The following is a 20,332-nucleotide window of genomic DNA, read 5'->3' on the forward strand; positions in this document are numbered from 1 at the left end:
GTAACTGATTTCATCTGTAACTGATTTCATCGTTAACTGATTTCATTCTTCATTTAACTGATTTCATCTTCATGTAACTGATTTCATCTGTAACTGATTTCATCGTTAACTGATTTCATCTTCATTTAACTGATTTCATCTTTAACTAATTTCATCGTTAACTGATTTCATCTTCATTTAACTGATTTCATCTTTAACTGATTTAATCTTCATGTAACTGATTTCATCTGTAACTGATTTCATCTTTAACTGATTTCATCGTTAACTGATTTCATCTTCATTTAACTGATTTCATCGTTAACTGATTTCATCTTCATTTAACTGATTTCATCTTTAACTGATTTCATCGTTAACTGATTTCATCTTCATTTAACTGATTTCATCGTTAACTGATTTCATCTTCATTTAACTGATTTCATCGTTAACTGATTTCATCTTCATTTAACTGATTTCATCTTTAACTGATTTCATCGTTAACTGATTTCATCTTCATTTAACTGATTTCATCGTTAACTGATTTCATCTTCATTTAACTGATTTCATCTTTAACTGATTTATCGTTAACTGATTTCATCTTCATTTAACTGATTTCATCGTTAACTGATTTCTTCTTCATTTAACTGATTTCATCGTTAACTGATTTCATCTTTAACTGATTTCATCGTTAACTGATTTAATCTTCATGTAACTGATTTCATCTTTAACTGATTTCATCGTTAACTGATTTCATCTTCATTTAACTGATTTCATCGTTAACTGATTTCATCTTCATTTAACTGATTTCATCTTTAACTGATTTCATCTTCATTTAACTGATTTCATCTTTAACTGATTTCATCGTTAACTGATTTCATCTTCATTCAACTGATTTCATCTTTAACTGATTTCATCGTTAACTGATTTCATCTTCATTTAACTGATTTCATCGTTAACTGATTTCATCTTTAGCTGATTTCATCGTTAACTGATTTCATCTTCATTTAACTGATTTCATTTTCATTCTTCATTTAACTGATTTCATCGTTAACTGATTTCATCTTCATTTAACTGATTTCATCGTTAACTGATTTCATCGTTAACTGATTTCATCTTCATTTAACTGATTTCATCTTCATTTAACTGATTTCATCGTTAACTGATTTCATCGTTAACTGATTTCATCTTCATTTAACTGATTTCATCTTTAAATGATTTCATCTTTAACTGATTTAATCTTCATGTAACTGATTTCATCTGTAACTGATTTCATCTTTAACTGATTTCATCGTTAACTGATTTCATCTTCATTTAACTGATTTCATTTTCATTCTTCATTTAACTGATTTCATCGTTAACTGATTTCATCGTTAACTGATTTCATCGTTAACTGATTTCATCTTCATTTAACTGATTTCATCTTCATTTAACTGATTTCATCGTTAACTGATTTCATCGTTAACTGATTTCATCGTTAACTGATTTCATCTTCATTTAACTGATTTCATCGTTAACTGATTTCATCTTCATTTAACTGATTTCATCTTTAACTGATTTCATCGTTAACTGATTTCATCTTCATTTAACTGATTTCATCGTTAACTGATTTCATCGTTAACTGATTTCATCTTTAACTGATTTCATCGTTAACTGATTTCATCTTCATTTAACTGATTTCATCGTTAACTGATTTCATCTTCATGTAACTGATTTCATCGTTAACTGATTTCATCTTTAACTGATTTCATCTTCATTTAACTGATTTCATCTTTAACTGATTTCATCTTCGTTTAACTGATTTCAGCTTTAACTGATTTCATCGTTTACTGATTTCATCTTCATTCAACTGATTTCATCTTTAACTGATTTCATCGTTAACTGATTTCATCTTCATTTAACTGATTTCATCTTTAACTGATTTCATCTTCATTCAACTGATTTCATCTTTAACTGATTTCATCGTTAACTGATTTCATCTTCATTTAACTGATTTCATCGTTAACTGATTTCATCTTTAACTGATTTCATCGTTAACTGATTTCATCTTCATTTAACTGATTTCATCTGTAACTGATTTCATCTTCATTTAACTGATTTCAACTTTAACTGATTTCATCTTCATTTAACTGATTTCATCTTCATTTAACTGATTTCATCGTTAACTGATTTCATCTTCATTTAACTGATTTCATCTTCATTTAACTGATTTCATCGTTAACTGATTTCATCTTTAACTGATTTCATCTTCATTTAACTGATTTCATCGTTAACTGATTTCATCTTCATTTAACTGATTTCATCTTTAACTGATTTCATCGTTAACTGATTTCATCTTCATTTAACTGATTTCATCGTTAACTGATTTCATCTTTAACTGATTTCATCGTTAACTGATTTCATCTTCATTTAACTGATTTCATCGTTAACTGATTTCATCGTTAACTGATTTCATCTTCATTTAACTGATTTCATCGTTAACTGATTTCATCGTTAACTGATTTCATCTTCATTTAACTGATTTCATCTTTAACTGATTTCATCTTTAACTGATTTAATCTTCATGTAACTGATTTCATCTGTAAGTGATTTCATCTTTAACTGATTTCATCGTTAACTGATTTCATCTTCATTTAACTGATTTCATTTTCATTCTTCATTTAACTGATTTCATCGTTAACTGATTTCATCTTTAACTGATTTCATCGTTAACTGATTTAATCTTCATGTAACTGATTTCATCTGTAACTGATTTCATCTTTAACTGATTTCATCTTCATTTAACTGATTTCATCTTCATTTAACTGATTTCATCGTTAACTGATTTCATCGTTAACTGATTTCATCTTTAACTGATTTCATCGTTAACTGATTTCATCTTCATTTAACTGATTTCATCGTTAACTGATTTCATCTTCATTTAACTGATTTCATCTTTAACTGATTTCATCGTTAACTGATTTCTTCTTCATTTAACTGATTTCATCGTTAACTGATTTCATCTTTAACTGATTTCATCGTTAACTGATTTAATCTTCATGTAACTGATTTCATCTTTAACTGATTTCATCGTTAACTGATTTCATCTTTAACTGATTTCATCGTTAACTGATTTCATCTTCATTTAACTGATTTCATCTTTAACTGATTTCATCTTCATTTAACTGATTTCATCTTTAACTGATTTCATCGTTAACTGATTTCATCTTCATTCAACTGATTTCATCTTTAACTGATTTCATCGTTAACTGATTTCATCTTCATTTAACTGATTTCATCGTTAACTGATTTCATCTTTAGCTGATTTCATCGTTAACTGATTTCATCTTCATTTAACTGATTTCATTTTCATTCTTCATTTAACTGATTTCATCGTTAACTGATTTCATCTTCATTTAACTGATTTCATCGTTAACTGATTTCATCGTTAACTGATTTCATCTTCATTTAACTGATTTCATCTTCATTTAACTGATTTCATCGTTAACTGATTTCATCTTCATTTAACTGATTTCATCTTTAACTGATTTCATCTTTAACTGATTTAATCTTCATGTAACTGATTTCATCTGTAACTGATTTCATCTTTAACTGATTTCATCGTTAACTGATTTCATCTTCATTTAACTGATTTCATTTTCATTCTTCATTTAACTGATTTCATCGTTAACTGATTTCATCGTTAACTGATTTCATCGTTAACTGATTTAATCTTCATGTAACTGATTTCATCTTCATTTAACTGATTTCATCTTCATTTAACTGATTTCATCTTCATTTAACTGATTTCATCGTTAACTGATTTCATCGTTAACTGATTTCATCTTTAACTGATTTCATCGTTAACTGATTTCATCTTCATTTAACTGATTTCATCGTTAACTGATTTCATCTTCATTTAACTGATTTCATCTTTAACTGATTTCATCGTTAACTGATTTCTTCTTCATTTAACTGATTTCATCGTTAACTGATTTCATCTTTAACTGATTTCATCGTTAACTGATTTCATCTTTAACTGATTTCATCGTTAACTGATTTAATCTTCATGTAACTGATTTCATCTTTAACTGATTTCATCGTTAACTGATTTCATCTTCATTTAATTGATTTCATCGTTAACTGATTTCATCTTCATTTAACTGATTTCATCTTTAACTGATTTCATCTTCATTTAACTGATTTCATCTTTAACTGATTTCATCGTTAACTGATTTAATCTTCATGTAACTGATTTCATCTGTAACTGATTTCATCTTCATGTAACTGATTTCATCTTTAACTGATTTCATCGTTAACTGATTTCATCTTCACTTAACTGATTTCATCTTCATTTAACTGATTTCATCTTTAACTGATTTCATCGTTAACTGATTTCATCTTCATTTAACTGATTTCATCGTTAACTGATTTCATCTTTAACTGATTTCATCGTTAACTGATTTAATCTTCATGTAACTGATTTCATCTGTAACTGATTTCATCTTTAACTGATTTCATCGTTAACTGATTTCATCTTCATTTAACTGATTTCATCGTTAACTGATTTCATCTTCATTTAACTGATTTCATCTTTAACTGATTTCATCGTTAACTGATTTCATCTTCATTTAACTGATTTCATTTTCATTCTTCATTTAACTGATTTCATCTTTAATTGATTTCATCTTCATTTAACTGATTTAATCTTTAACTGATTTAATCTTCATGTAACTGATTTCATCTGTAACTGACTTCATCTTTAACTGATTTCATCTTCATTTAACTGATTTCATCGTTAACTAATTTCATCTTCATTTAACTGATTTCATCTTTAACTGATTTCATCGTTAACTGATTTCATCTTCATTTAACTGATTTCATTTTCATTCTTCATTTAACTGATTTCATCTTTAACTGATTTCATCTTCATTTAACTGATTTCATCTTTAACTGATTAAATCTTCATGTAACTGATTTCATCTGTAACTGATTTCATCTTCATGTAACTGATTTCATCTTTAACTGATTTCATCGTTAACTGATTTCATCTTCATTTAACTGATTTCATCTTTAACTGATTTCATCGTTAACTGATTTCATCTTCATTTAACTGATTTCATTTTCATTCTTCATTTAACTGATTTCATCTTTAACTGATTTCATCTTCATGTAACTGATTTCATCTTCATGTAACTGATTTCATCTTTAACTGATTTCATCTTTAACTGATTTCATCGTTAACTGATTTCATCTTCATTTAACTGATTTCATTTTCATTCTTCATTTAACTGATTTCATCGTTAACTGATTTCATCTTCATTTAACTGATTTCATCTTTAACTGATTTCATCGTTAACTGATTTCATCTTCATTTAACTGATTTCATTTTCATTCTTCATTTAACTGATTTCATCTTTAACTGATTTCATCTTCATTTAACTGATTTCATCTTTAACTGATTCAATCTTCATGTAACTGATTTCATCTGTAACTGATTTCATCTTCATGTAACTGATTTCATCTTTAACTGATTTCATCGTTAACTGATTTCATCTTCATTTAACTGATTTCATCTTTAACTGATTTCATCGTTAACTGATTTCATCTTCATTTAACTGATTTCATTTTCATTCTTCATTTAACTGATTTCATCTTTAACTGATTTCATCTTCATGTAACTGATTTCATCTTTAACTGATTTCATCGTTAACTGATTTCATCTTCATTTAACTGATTTCATCTTTAACTGATTTCATCTTCATGTAACTGATTTCATCTTTAACTGATTTCATCTTTAACTGATTTCATCGTTAACTGATTTCATCTTCATTTAACTGATTTCATTTTCATTCTTCATTTAACTGATTTCATCGTTAACTGATTTCATCTTTAACTGATTTCATCGTTAACTGATTTAATCTTCATGTAACTGATTTCATCTGTAACTGATTTCATCGTTAACTGATTTCATTCTTCATTTAACTGATTTCATCTTCATGTAACTGATTTCATCTGTAACTGATTTCATCGTTAACTGATTTCATCTTCATTTAACTGATTTCATCTTTAACTAATTTCATCGTTAACTGATTTCATCTTCATTTAACTGATTTCATCTTTAACTGATTTAATCTTCATGTAACTGATTTCATCTGTAACTGATTTCATCTTTAACTGATTTCATCGTTAACTGATTTCATCTTCATTTAACTGATTTCATCGTTAACTGATTTCATCTTCATTTAACTGATTTCATCTTTAACTGATTTCATCGTTAACTGATTTCATCTTCATTTAACTGATTTCATCGTTAACTGATTTCATCTTCATTTAACTGATTTCATCGTTAACTGATTTCATCTTCATTTAACTGATTTCATCTTTAACTGATTTCATCGTTAACTGATTTCATCTTCATTTAACTGATTTCATCGTTAACTGATTTCATCTTCATTTAACTGATTTCATCTTTAACTGATTTATCGTTAACTGATTTCATCTTCATTTAACTGATTTCATCGTTAACTGATTTCATCTTCATTTAACTGATTTCATCTTTAACTGATTTCATCGTTAACTGATTTCATGTTCATTTAACTGATTTCATCGTTAACTGATTTCATCTTCATTTAACTGATTTCATCTTTAACTGATTTCATCGTTAACTGATTTCATCTTCATTTAACTGATTTCATCGTTAACTGATTTCATCTTCATTTAACTGATTTCATCTTTAACTGTTTTCATCGTTAACTGATTTAATCTTCATGTAACTGATTTCATCTGTAACTGATTTCATCTTTAACTGATTTCATCGTTAACTGATTTCATCTTCATTTAACTGATTTCATCTTTAACTGATTTCATCGTTAACTGATTTCATCTTCATTTAACTGATTTCATTTTCATTCTTCATTTAACTGATTTCATCGTTAACTGATTTCATCTTTAACTGATTTCATCGTTAACTGATTTAATCTTCATGTAACTGATTTCATCTGTCACTGATTTCATCGTTAACTGATTTCATCGTTAACTGATTTCATCTTCATTTAACTGATTTCATCTTTAACTGATTTCATCGTTAACTGATTTCATCTTCATTTAACTGATTTCATCTTTAACTGATTTCATCGTTAACTGATTTCATCTTCATTTAACTGATTTCATTTTCATTCTTCATTTAACTGATTTCATCGTTAACTGATTTCATCTTCATTTAACTGATTTCATCTTTAACTGATTTCATCTTTAACTGATTTCATCGTTAACTGATTTCATCTTCATTTAACTGATTTCATTTTCATTCTTCATTTAACTGATTTCATCTGTAACTGATTTCATCTTCATGTAACTGATTTCATCTTTAACTGATTTCATCGTTAACTGATTTCATCGTTAACTGATTTAATCTTCATGTAACTGATTTCATCTGTAACTGATTTCATCGTTAACTGATTTCATCTTCATTTAACTGATTTCATCTTCATTTAACTGATTTCATCGTTAACTGATTTCATCGTTAACTGATTTCATCTTTAACTGATTTCATCGTTAACTGATTTCATCTTCATTTAACTGATTTCATCGTTAACTGATTTCATCGTTAACTGATTTCATCATCATTTAACTGATTTCATCGTTAACTGATTTCATCGTTAACTGATTTCATCTTCATTTAACTGATTTCATCGTTAACTGATTTCATCTTCATTTAACTGATTTCATCTTTAACTGATTTCATCGTTAACTGATTTCATCTTCATTTAACTGATTTCATCGTTAACTGATTTCATCTTCATTTAACTGATTTCATCGTTAACTGATTTCATCTTCATTTAACTGATTTCATCGTTAACTGATTTCATCTTCATTTAACTGATTTCATCTTTAACTGATTTCATCGTTAACTGATTTCATCTTCATTTAACTGATTTCATCGTTAACTGATTTCATCTTTAACTGATTTCATCGTTAACTGATTTCATCTTCATTTAACTGATTTCATCTTCATTTAACTGATTTCATCTTTGACTGATTTCATCGTTAACTGATTTCATTTTCATTCTTCATTTAACTGATTTCATCGTTAACTGATTTCATCTTTAACTGATTTCATCGTTAACTGATTTAATCTTCATGTAACTGATTTCATCTGTAACTGATTTCATCGTTAACTGATTTCATCTTCATTTAACTGATTTCATCGTTAACTGATTTCATCTTCATTTAACTGATTTCATCTTTAACTGATTTCATCGTTAACTGATTTCATCTTCATTTAACTGATTTCATCTTTAACTGATTTCATCGTGAACTGATTTAATCTTCATGTAACTGATTTCATCTGTAACTGATTTCATCTGTAACTGATTTCATCGTTAACTGATTTCATCTTTAATTGATTTCATCGTTAACTGATTTAATCTTCATGTAACTGATTTCATCTGTAACTGATTTAATCTTTAACTGATTTCATCGTTAACTGATTTCATCTTCATTTAACTGATTTCATCGTTAACTGATTTCATCGTTAACTCATTTCATCGTTAACTGATTTCATCGTTAACTGATTTCATCGTTAACTGATTTCATCTTCATTTAACTGATTTCATCGTTAACTGATTTCATCGTTAAATGATTTAATCTTCATGTAACTGATTTCATCGTTAACTGATTTCATCTTCATTTAACTGATTTCATCGTTAACTGATTTCATCTTCATTTAACTGATTTCATCTTTAACTGATTTCATCGTTAACTGATTTCATCTTCATTTAACTGATTTCATCGTTAACTGATTTCATCTTCATTTAACTGATTTCATTTTCATTCTTCATTTAACTGATTTCATCTTTAACTGATTTCATCTTCATTTAACTGATTTCATCGTTAACTGATTTCATCTTTAACTGATTTCATCGTTAACTGATTTCATCTTCATTTAACTGATTTCATCGTTAACTGATTTCATCTTCATTTAACTGATTTCATCTTTAACTGATTTCATCGTTAACTGATTTCATCTTCATTTAACTGATTTCATTTTCATTCTTCATTTAACTGATTTCATCTTTAATTGATTTCATCTTCATTTAACTGATTTAATCTTTAACTGATTTAATCTTCATGTAACTGATTTCATCTGTAACTGATTTCATCTTTAACTGATTTCATCGTTAACTGATTTCATCTTCATTTAACTGATTTCATCGTTAACTGATTTCATCTTCATTTAACTGATTTCATCTTTAACTGATTTCATCGTTAACTGATTTCATCTTCATTTAACTGATTTCATTTTCATTCTTCATTCAACTGATTTCATCGTTAACTGATTTCATCTTTAACTGATTTCATCGTTAACTGATTTAATCTTCATGTAACTGATTTCATCTGTAACTGATTTCATCTTTAACTGATTTCATCGTTAACTGATTTCATCTTCATTTAACTGATTTCATCGTTAACTGATTTCATCTTCATTTAACTGATTTCATCTTTAACTGATTTCATCGTTAACTGATTTCATCTTCATTTAACTGATTTCATCGTTAACTGATTTCATCTTCATTTAACTGATTTCATCTTTAACTGATTTCATCGTTAACTGATTTCATCTTCATTTAACTGATTTCATCGTTAACTGATTTCATCTTCATTTAACTGATTTCATCTTTAACTGATTTCATCGTTAACTGATTTCATGTTCATTTAACTGATTTCATCGTTAACTGATTTCATCTTCATTTAACTGATTTCATCTTTAACTGATTTCATCGTTAACTGATTTCATCTTCATTTAACTGATTTCATCGTTAACTGATTTCATCTTCATTTAACTGATTTCATCTTTAACTATTTTCATCGTTAACTGATTTAATCTTCATGTAACTGATTTCATCTGTAACTGATTTCATCTTTAACTGATTTCATCGTTAACTGATTTCATCTTCATTTAACTGATTTCATCTTTAACTGATTTCATCGTTAACTGATTTCATCTTCATTTAACTGATTTCATTTTCATTCTTCATTTAACTGATTTCATCGTTAACTGATTTCATCTTTAACTGATTTCATCGTTAACTGATTTAATCTTCATGTAACTGATTTCATCTGTCACTGATTTCATCGTTAACTGATTTCATCGTTAACTGATTTCATCTTCATTTAACTGATTTCATCTTTAACTGATTTCATCGTTAACTGATTTCATCTTTAACTGATTTCATCGTTAACTGATTTCATCTTCATTTAACTGATTTCATCTTTAACTGATTTCATCGTTAACTGATTTCATCTTCATTTAACTGATTTCATTTTCATTCTTCATTTAACTGATTTCATCGTTAATTGATTTCATCTTCATTTAACTGATTTCATCGTTAACTGATTTCATCTTCATTTAACTGATTTCATCTTTAACTGATTTCATCTTTAACTGATTTCATCGTTAACTGATTTCATCTTCATTTAACTGATTTCATTTTCATTCTTCATTTAACTGATTTCATCTGTAACTGATTTCATCTTCATGTAACTGATTTCATCTTTAACTGATTTCATCGTTAACTGATTTCATCTTCATTTAACTGATTTCATCGTTAACTGATTTCATCTTTAACTGATTTCATCGTTAACTGATTTCATCTTCATTTAACTGATTTCATCGTTAACTGATTTCATCTTCATTTAACTGATTTCATTATCATTCTTCATTTAACTGATTTCATCGTTAACTGATTTCATCTTTAACTGATTTCATCGTTAACTGATTTAATCTTCATGTAACTGATTTCATCTGTAACTGATTTCATCTTTAACTGATTTCATCGTTAACTGATTTCATCTTCATTTAACTGATTTCATCTTCATTTAACTGATTTCATCGTTAACTGATTTCATCGTTAACTGATTTCATCTTTAACTGATTTCATCGTTAACTGATTTCATCTTCATTTAACTGATTTCATCGTTAACTGATTTCATCTTCATTTAACTGATTTCATCGTTAACTGATTTCATCGTTAACTGATTTCATCTTCATTTAACTGATTTCATCGTTAACTGATTTCATCTTCATTTAACTGATTTCATCTTTAACTGATTTCATCGTTAACTGATTTCATCTTCATTTAACTGATTTCATCGTTAACTGATTTCATCTTCATTTAACTGATTTCATCGTTAACTGATTTCATCGTTAACTGATTTCATCTTCATTTAACTGATTTCATCGTTAACTGATTTCATCTTCATTTAACTGATTTCATCTTTAACTGATTTCATCGTTAACTGATTTCATCTTCATTTAACTGATTTCATCGTTAACTGATTTCATCTTTAACTGATTTCATCGTTAACTGATTTCATCTTCATTTAACTGATTTCATCTTCATTTAACTGATTTCATCTTTGACTGATTTCATCGTTAACTGATTTCATTTTCATTCTTCATTTAACTGATTTCATCGTTAACTGATTTCATCTTTAACTGATTTCATCGTTAACTGATTTAATCTTCATGTAACTGATTTCATCTGTAACTGATTTCATCGTTAACTGATTTCATCTTCATTTAACTGATTTCATCGTTAACTGATTTCATCTTCATTTAACTGATTTCATCTTTAACTGATTTCATCGTTAACTGATTTCATCTTCATTTAACTGATTTCATCTTTAACTGATTTCATCATGAACTGATTTAATCTTCATGTAACTGATTTCATCTGTAACTGATTTCATCTGTAACTGATTTCATCGTTAACTGATTTCATCTTTAATTGATTTCATCGTTGACTGATTTCATCTTCATTTAACTGATTTCATCGTTAACTGATTTCATCGTTAACTGATTTAATCTTCATGTAACTGATTTCATCTGTAACTGATTTAATCTTTAACTGATTTCATCGTTAACTGATTTCATCTTCATTTAACTGATTTCATCGTTAACTGATTTCATCGTTAACTCATTTCATCGTTAACTGATTTCATCGTTAACTGATTTCATCGTTAACTGATTTCATCTTCATTTAACTGATTTCATCGTTAACTGATTTCATCGTTAAATGATTTAATCTTCATGTAACTGATTTCATCGTTAACTGATTTCATCTTCATTTAACTGATTTCATCGTTAACTGATTTCATCTTCATTTAACTGATTTCATCTTTAACTGATTTCATCGTTAACTGATTTCATCTTCATTTAACTGATTTCATCGTTAACTGATTTCATCTTCATTTAACTGATTTCATTTTCATTCTTCATTTAACTGATTTCATCTTTAACTGATTTCATCTTCATTTAACTGATTTCATCGTTAACTGATTTCATCTTTAACTGATTTCATCGTTAACTGATTTCATCTTCATTTAACTGATTTCATCGTTAACTGATTTCATCTTCATTTAACTGATTTCATCTTTAACTGATTTCATCGTTAACTGATTTCATCTTCATTTAACTGATTTCATTTTCATTCTTCATTTAACTGATTTCATCTTTAATTGATTTCATCTTCATTTAACTGATTTAATCTTTAACTGATTTAATCTTCATGTAACTGATTTCATCTGTAACTGATTTCATCTTTAACTGATTTCATCGTTAACTGATTTCATCTTCATTTAACTGATTTCATCGTTAACTGATTTCATCTTCATTTAACTGATTTCATCTTTAACTGATTTCATCTTCATTTAACTGATTTCATTTTCATTCTTCATTCAACTGATTTCATCGTTAACTGATTTCATCTTTAACTGATTTCATCGTTAACTGATTTAATCTTCATGTAACTGATTTCATCTGTAACTGATTTCATCTTTAACTGATTTCATCGTTAACTGATTTCATCTTCATTTAACTGATTTCATCGTTAACTGATTTCATCTTCATTTAACTGATTTCATCTTTAACTGATTTCATCGTTAACTGATTTCATCTGCATTTAACTGATTTCATCTTTAACTGATTTCATCTTTAACTGATTTCATCTTCATTTAACTGATTTCATTTTCATTCTTCATTTAACTGATTTCATCGTTAACTGATTTCATCTTTAACTGATTTCATCGTTAACTGATTTAATCTTCATTTAACTGATTTCATCTTTAACTGATTTCATCGTTAACTGATTTCATCTTCATTTAACTGATTTCATCGTTAACTGATTTCATCGTTAACTGATTTCATCTTCATTTAACTGATTTCATCGTTAACTGATTTCATCTTCATTTAACTGATTTCATCTTTAACTGATTTCATCGTTAACTGATTTCATCTTCATTTAACTGATTTCATCGTTAACTGATTTCATCTTTAACTGATTTCATCGTTAACTGATTTCATCTTTAACTGATTTAATCTTCATGTAACTGATTTCATCTTTAACTGATTTCATCGTTAACTGATTTCATCTTCATTTAACTGATTTCATCGTTAACTGATTTCATCTTCATTTAACTGATTTCATCTTTAACTGATTTCATCTTCATTTAACTGATTTCATCTTTAACTGATTTCATCGTTAACTGATTTCATCTTCATTTAACTGATTTCATCTTTAACTGATTTCATCGTTAACTGATTTCATCTTCATTTAACTGATTTCATCGTTAACTGATTTCATCTTTAACTGATTTCATCGTTAACTGATTTCATCTTCATTTAACTGATTTCATTTTCATTCTTCATTTAACTGATTTCATCGTTAACTGATTTCATCTTTAACTGATTTCATCGTTAACTGATTCAATCTTCATGTAACTGATTTCATCGTTAACTGATTTCATCTTCATTTAACTGATTTCATCGTTAACTGATTTCATCTTCATTTAACTGATTTCATCTTTAACTGATTTCATCGTTAACTGATTTCATCTTCATTTAACTGATTTCATTTTCATTCTTCATTTAACTGATTTCATCGTTAACTGATTTCATCTTCATGTAACTGATTTCATCTGTAACTGATTTCATCTTTAACTGATTTCATCTTCATTTAACTGATTTCATCTTCATTTAACTGATTTCATCGTTAACTGATTTCATCGTTAACTGATTTCATCTTTAACTGATTTCATCGTTAACTGATTTCATCTTTAACTGATTTCATCGTTAACTGATTTCATCTGTAACTGATTTCATCTTTAACTGATTTCATCGTTTACTGATTTCATCTTCATTTAACTGATTTCATCTTTAACTGATTTCATCTTCGTTTAACTGATTTCAGCTTTAACTGATTTCATCGTTTACTGATTTCATCTTCATTCAACTGATTTCATCGTTAACTGATTTCATCTTTAACTGATTTCATCTTTAACTGATTTCATCGTTAACTGATTTAATCTTCATGTAACTGATTTCATCTTTAACTGATTTCATCGTTAACTGATTTCATCTTCATTTAACTGATTTCATCGTTAACTGATTTCATCTTCATTTAACTGATTTCATCTTTAACTGATTTCATCTTCATTTAACTGATTTCATCTTTAACTGATTTCATCGTTAGCTGATTTCATCTTCATTCAACTGATTTCATCTTTAACTGATTTCATCGTTAACTGATTTCATCTTCATTTAACTGATTTCATCGTTAACTGATTTCATCTTCATTTAACTGATTTCATCTTTAACTGATTTCATCGTTAACTGATTTCATCTTCATTTAACTGATTTCATCGTTAACTGATTTCATCTTCATTTAACTGATTTCATCTTTAACTGATTTCATCGTTAACTGATTTCATCTTCATTTAACTGATTTCATCTTTAACTGATTTCATCGTTAACTGATTTCATCTTCATTTAACTGATTTCATCTTCATTTAACTGATTTCATCGTTAACTGATTTCATCGTTAACTGATTTCATCTTCATTTAACTGATTTCATCGTTAACTGATTTCATCGTTAACTGATTTCATCGTTAACTGATTTCATCGTCAACTGATTTCATCTTTAACTGATTTCATCTTTAACTGATTTCATCTTCATTTAACTGATTTCATCTTCATTTAACTGATTTCATCTTTAACTGATTTCATCTTCATTTAACTGATTTCATCGTTAACTGATTTCATCTTTAACTGATTTCATCTTCATTTAACTGATTTCATCTTTAACTGATTTCATCTTTAACTGATTTCATCTTCATTTAACTGATTTCATCGTTAACTGATTTCATCTTCATTTAACTGATTTCATCTTTAACTGATTTCATCGTTAACTGATTTCATCGTTAACTGATTTCATCTTCATTTAACTGATTTCATCGTTAACTGATTTCATCTTCATTTAACTGATTTCATCTTTAACTGATTTCATCGTTAACTGATTTCATCTTCATTTAACTGATTTCATCTTCATTTAACTGATTTCATCTTTAACTGATTTCATCGTTAACTGATTTCATCTTCATTTAACTGATTTCATCGTTAACTGATTTCATCTTCATTTAACTGATTTCATTTTCATTCTTCATTTAACTGATTTCATCTTTAAGTGATTTCATCTTCATTTAACTGATTTAATCTTTAACTGATTTAATCTTCATGTAACTGATTTCATCTGTAACTGATTTCATCTTCATGTAACTGATTTCATCTGTAACTGATTTCATCTTTAACTGATTTTTTATCTTCATTTAACTGATTTCATCGTTAACTGATTTCATCGTTAACTGATTTCATCTTCATTTAACTGATTTCATCTTTAACTGATTTCATCGTTAACTGATTTCATCTTCATTTAACTGATTTCATCGTTAACTGATTTCATCTTCATTTAACTGATTTCATCGTTAACTGATTTCATCGTTAACTGATTTCATCTTCATTTAACTGATTTCATCGTTAACTGATTTCATCTTTAACTGATTTCATCTGTAACTGATTTCATCTTCATGTAACTGATTTCATCTGTAACTGATTTCATCTTTAACTGATTTTTTATCTTCATTTAACTGATTTCATCGTTAACTGATTTCATCTTCATTTAACTGATTTCATCTTCATTTAACTGATTTCATCTTTAACTGATTTCATCGTTAACTGATTTCATCTTCATTTAACTGATTTCATCGTTAACTGATTTCATCTTCATTTAACTGATTTCATCGTTAACTGATTTCATCTTCATTTAACTGATTTCATCGTTAACTGATTTCATCTTTAACTGATTTCATCGTTAACTGATTTCATCTTCATTTAACTGATTTCATCGTTAACTGATTTCATCTTCATTTAACTGATTTCATCTTTAACTGATTTCATCGTTAACTGATTTCATCTTCATTAAACTGATTTCATCTTTAACTGATTTCATCGTTAACTGATTTCATCTTTAACTGATTTCATCTTTAACTGATTTCATCTTCTTTTAACTGATTTAATCTGTAACTGATTTAATCTTCATGTAACTGATTTCATCGTTAACTGATTTCATCTTCATTTAACTGATTTCATCTGTAACTGATTTCATCGTTAACTGATTTCATCGTTAACTGATTTCATCTTTAACTGATTTCATCTTCATTTAACTGATTTCATCGTTAACTGATTTCATCTTCATTTAACTGATTTCATCTTTAACTGATTTCATCTTCATGTAACTGATTTCATCTGTAACTGATTTCATCGTTAATTGATTTCATCGTTAACTGATTTCATCTTCATTTAACTGATTTCATCGTTAACTGATTTCATTCTTCATTTAACTGATTTCATCTTTAACTGATTTCATCTTCATTTAACTGATTTCATCTTTAACTGATTTCATCGTTAACTGATTTCATCTTCATTTAACTGATTTCATCGTTAACTGATTTCATCGTTAACTGATTTCATCTTCATTTAACTGATTTCATCGTTAACTGATTTCATCGTTAACTGATTTCATCTTTAACTGATTTCATCGTTAACTGATTTCATCTTCATTTAACTGATTCCATCTTTAACTGATTTCATCGTTAACTGATTTCATCGTTAACTGATTTCATCTTTAACTGATTTCATCGTTAACTGATTTCATCTTCATTTAACTGATTTCATCTTTAACTGATTTCATCGTTAACTGATTTCATCTGTAACTGATTTCATCTTTAATTGATTTCATCGTTTACTGATTTCATCTTCATTTAACTGATTTCATCGTTAACTGATTTCATCTTCGTTTAACTGATTTCAGCTTTAACTGATTTCATCGTTTACTGATTTCATCTTCATTCAACTGATTTCATCGTTAACTGATTTCATCTTTAACTGATTTCATCGTTAACTGATTTCATCTTTAACTGATTTCATCGTTAACTGATTTAATCTTCATGTAACTGATTTCATCTTTAACTGATTTCATCGTTAACTGATTTCATCTTCATTTAACTGATTTCATCGTTAACTGATTTCATCTTCATTTAACTGATTTCATCTTTAACTGATTTCATCTTCATTTAACTGATTTCATCTTTAACTGATTTCATCTTCATTTAACTGATTTCATCTTTAACTGATTTCATCGTTAACTGATTTCATCGTTAACTGATTTCATCTTCATTTAACTGATTTCATCTTCATTTAACTGATTTCATCTTTAACTGATTTCATCGTTAACTGATTTCATCTTCATTTAACTGATTTCATCTTTAACTGATTTCATCTTCATTTAACTGATTTCATCTTTAACTGATTTCATCTTCATTTAACTGATTTCATCTGTAACTGATTTCATCTTCATGTTACTGATTTCATCTGTAACTGATTTCATCTGTAACTGATTTCATCTTTAACTGATTTCATCTTCATTTAACTGATTTCATCGTTAACTGATTTCATCTTCATTTAACTGATTTCATCGTTAACTGATTTCATCGTTAACTGATTTCATCTTCATTTAACTGATTTCATCGTTAACTGATTTCATCTTTAACTGATTTCATCGTTAACTGATTTCATCTTCATTTAACTGATTTCATCGTTAACTGATTTCATCTTCATTTAACTGATTTCATCTTTAACTGATTTCATCGTTAACTGATTTCATCTTCATTAAACTGATTTCATCTTTAACTGATTTCATCGTTAACTGATTTCATCGTTAACTGAATTCATCTTTAACTGATTTCATCTTCATTTAACTGATTTAATCTTTAACTGATTTAATCTTCATGTAACTGATTTCATCGTTAACTGATTTCATCTTCATTTAACTGATTTCATCTGTAACTGATTTCATCGTTAACTGATTTCATCGTTAACTGATTTCATCTTTAACTGATTTCATCTTCATTTAACTGATTTCATCGTTAACTGATTTCATCTTCATTTAACTGATTTCATCTTTAACTGATTTCATCTTCATGTAACTGATTTCATCTGTAACTGATTTCATCGTTAATTGATTTCATCGTTAACTGATTTCATCTTCATTTAACTGATTTCATCGTTAACTGATTTCATTCTTCATTTAACTGATTTCATCTTTAACTGATTTCATCTTCATTTAACTGATTTCATCTTTAACTGATTTCATCGTTAACTGATTTCATCTTCATTTAACTGATTTCATCGTTAACTGATTTCATCGTTAACTGATTTCTTCTTCATTTAACTGATTTCATCGTTAACTGATTTCATCGTTAACTGATTTCATCTTTAACTGATTTCATCGTTAACTGATTTCATCTTCATTTAACTGATTTCATCTTTAACTGATTTCATCGTTAACTGATTTCATCGTTAACTGATTTCATCTTTAACTGATTTCATCGTTAACTGATTTCATCTTCATTTAACTGATTTCATCTTTAACTGATTTCATCGTTAACTGATTTCATCTTTAACTGATTTCATCGTTAACTGATTTCATCTTCATGTAACTGATTTCATCTGTAACTGATTTCATCTTTAACTGATTTCATCGTTAACTGATTTCATCTTCATTTAACTGATTTCATCGTTAACTGATTTCATCTTCATTTAACTGATTTCATCTTTAACTGATTTCATCGTTAACTGATTTCATCTTCATTTAACTGATTTCATTTTCATTCTTCATTTAACTGATTTCATCGTTAACTGATTTCATCTTTAACTGATTTCATCGTTAACTGATTTAATCTTCATGTAACTGATTTCATCTGTAACTGATTTCATCTTTAACTGATTTCATCGTTAACTGATTTCATCTTCATTTAACTGATTTCATCGTTAACTGATTTCATCTTCATTTAACTGATTTCATCTTTAACTGATTTCATCGTTAACTGATTTCATCTTCATTTAACTGATTTCATCGTTAACTGATTTCATCTTCATTTAACTGATTTCATCTTTAACTGATTTCATCTTCATTTAACTGATTTCATCTTTAACTGATTTCATCGTTAACTGATTTCATCTTCATTTAACTGATTTCATCTTTAACTGATTTCATCGTTAACTGATTTCATCTTCATTTAACTGATTTCATCGTTAACTGATTTCATCTTTAACTGATTTCATCGTTAACTGATTTCATCTTCATTTAACTGATTTCATTTTCATTCTTCATTTAACTGATTTCATCGTTAACTGGTTTCATCTTTAACTGATTTCATCGTTAACTGATTTAATCTTCATGTAACTGATTTCATCGTTAACTGATTTCATCTTCATTTAACTGATTTCATCGTTAACTGATTTCATCTTCATTTAACTGATTTCATCTTTAACTGATTTCATCGTTAACTGATTTCATCTTCATTTAACTGATTTCATCGTTAACTGATTTCATCTTTAACTGATTTCATCGTTAACTGATTTCATCTTAAACTGATTTCATCGTTAACTGATTTAATCTTCATGTAACTGATTTCATCTTTAACTGATTTCATCGTTAACTGATTTCATCTTCATTTAACTGATTTCATCGTTAACTGATTTCATCTTCATTTAACTGATTTCATCTTTAACTGATTTCATCTTTAACTGATTTCATCGTTAACTGATTTCATCTTCATTCAACTGATTTCATCTTTAACTGATTTCATCGTTAACTGATTTCATCTTCATTTAACTGATTTCATCGTTAACTGATTTCATCTTTAACTGATTTCATCGTTAACTGATTTCATCTTCATTTAACTGATTTCATCTGTAACTGATTTCATCTTCATTTAACTGATTTCATCTTTAACTGATTTCATCGTTAACTGATTTCATCTTCATTTAACTGATTTCATCTTTAACTGATTTCATCGTTAACTGATTTCATCTTCATTCAACTGATTTCATCGTTAACTGATTTCATCTTTAACTGATTTCATCGTTAACTGATTTCATCTTTAACTGATTTCATCGTTAACTGATTTAATCTTCATGTA

This window comes from Semicossyphus pulcher, unplaced genomic scaffold (assembly GCF_022749685.1).
Source record: "Semicossyphus pulcher isolate SPU_LCO1_2020_fin unplaced genomic scaffold, fSemPul1.0.p SCAF_11, whole genome shotgun sequence".
Lineage (NCBI taxonomy): Eukaryota > Metazoa > Chordata > Actinopteri > Labriformes > Labridae > Semicossyphus > Semicossyphus pulcher.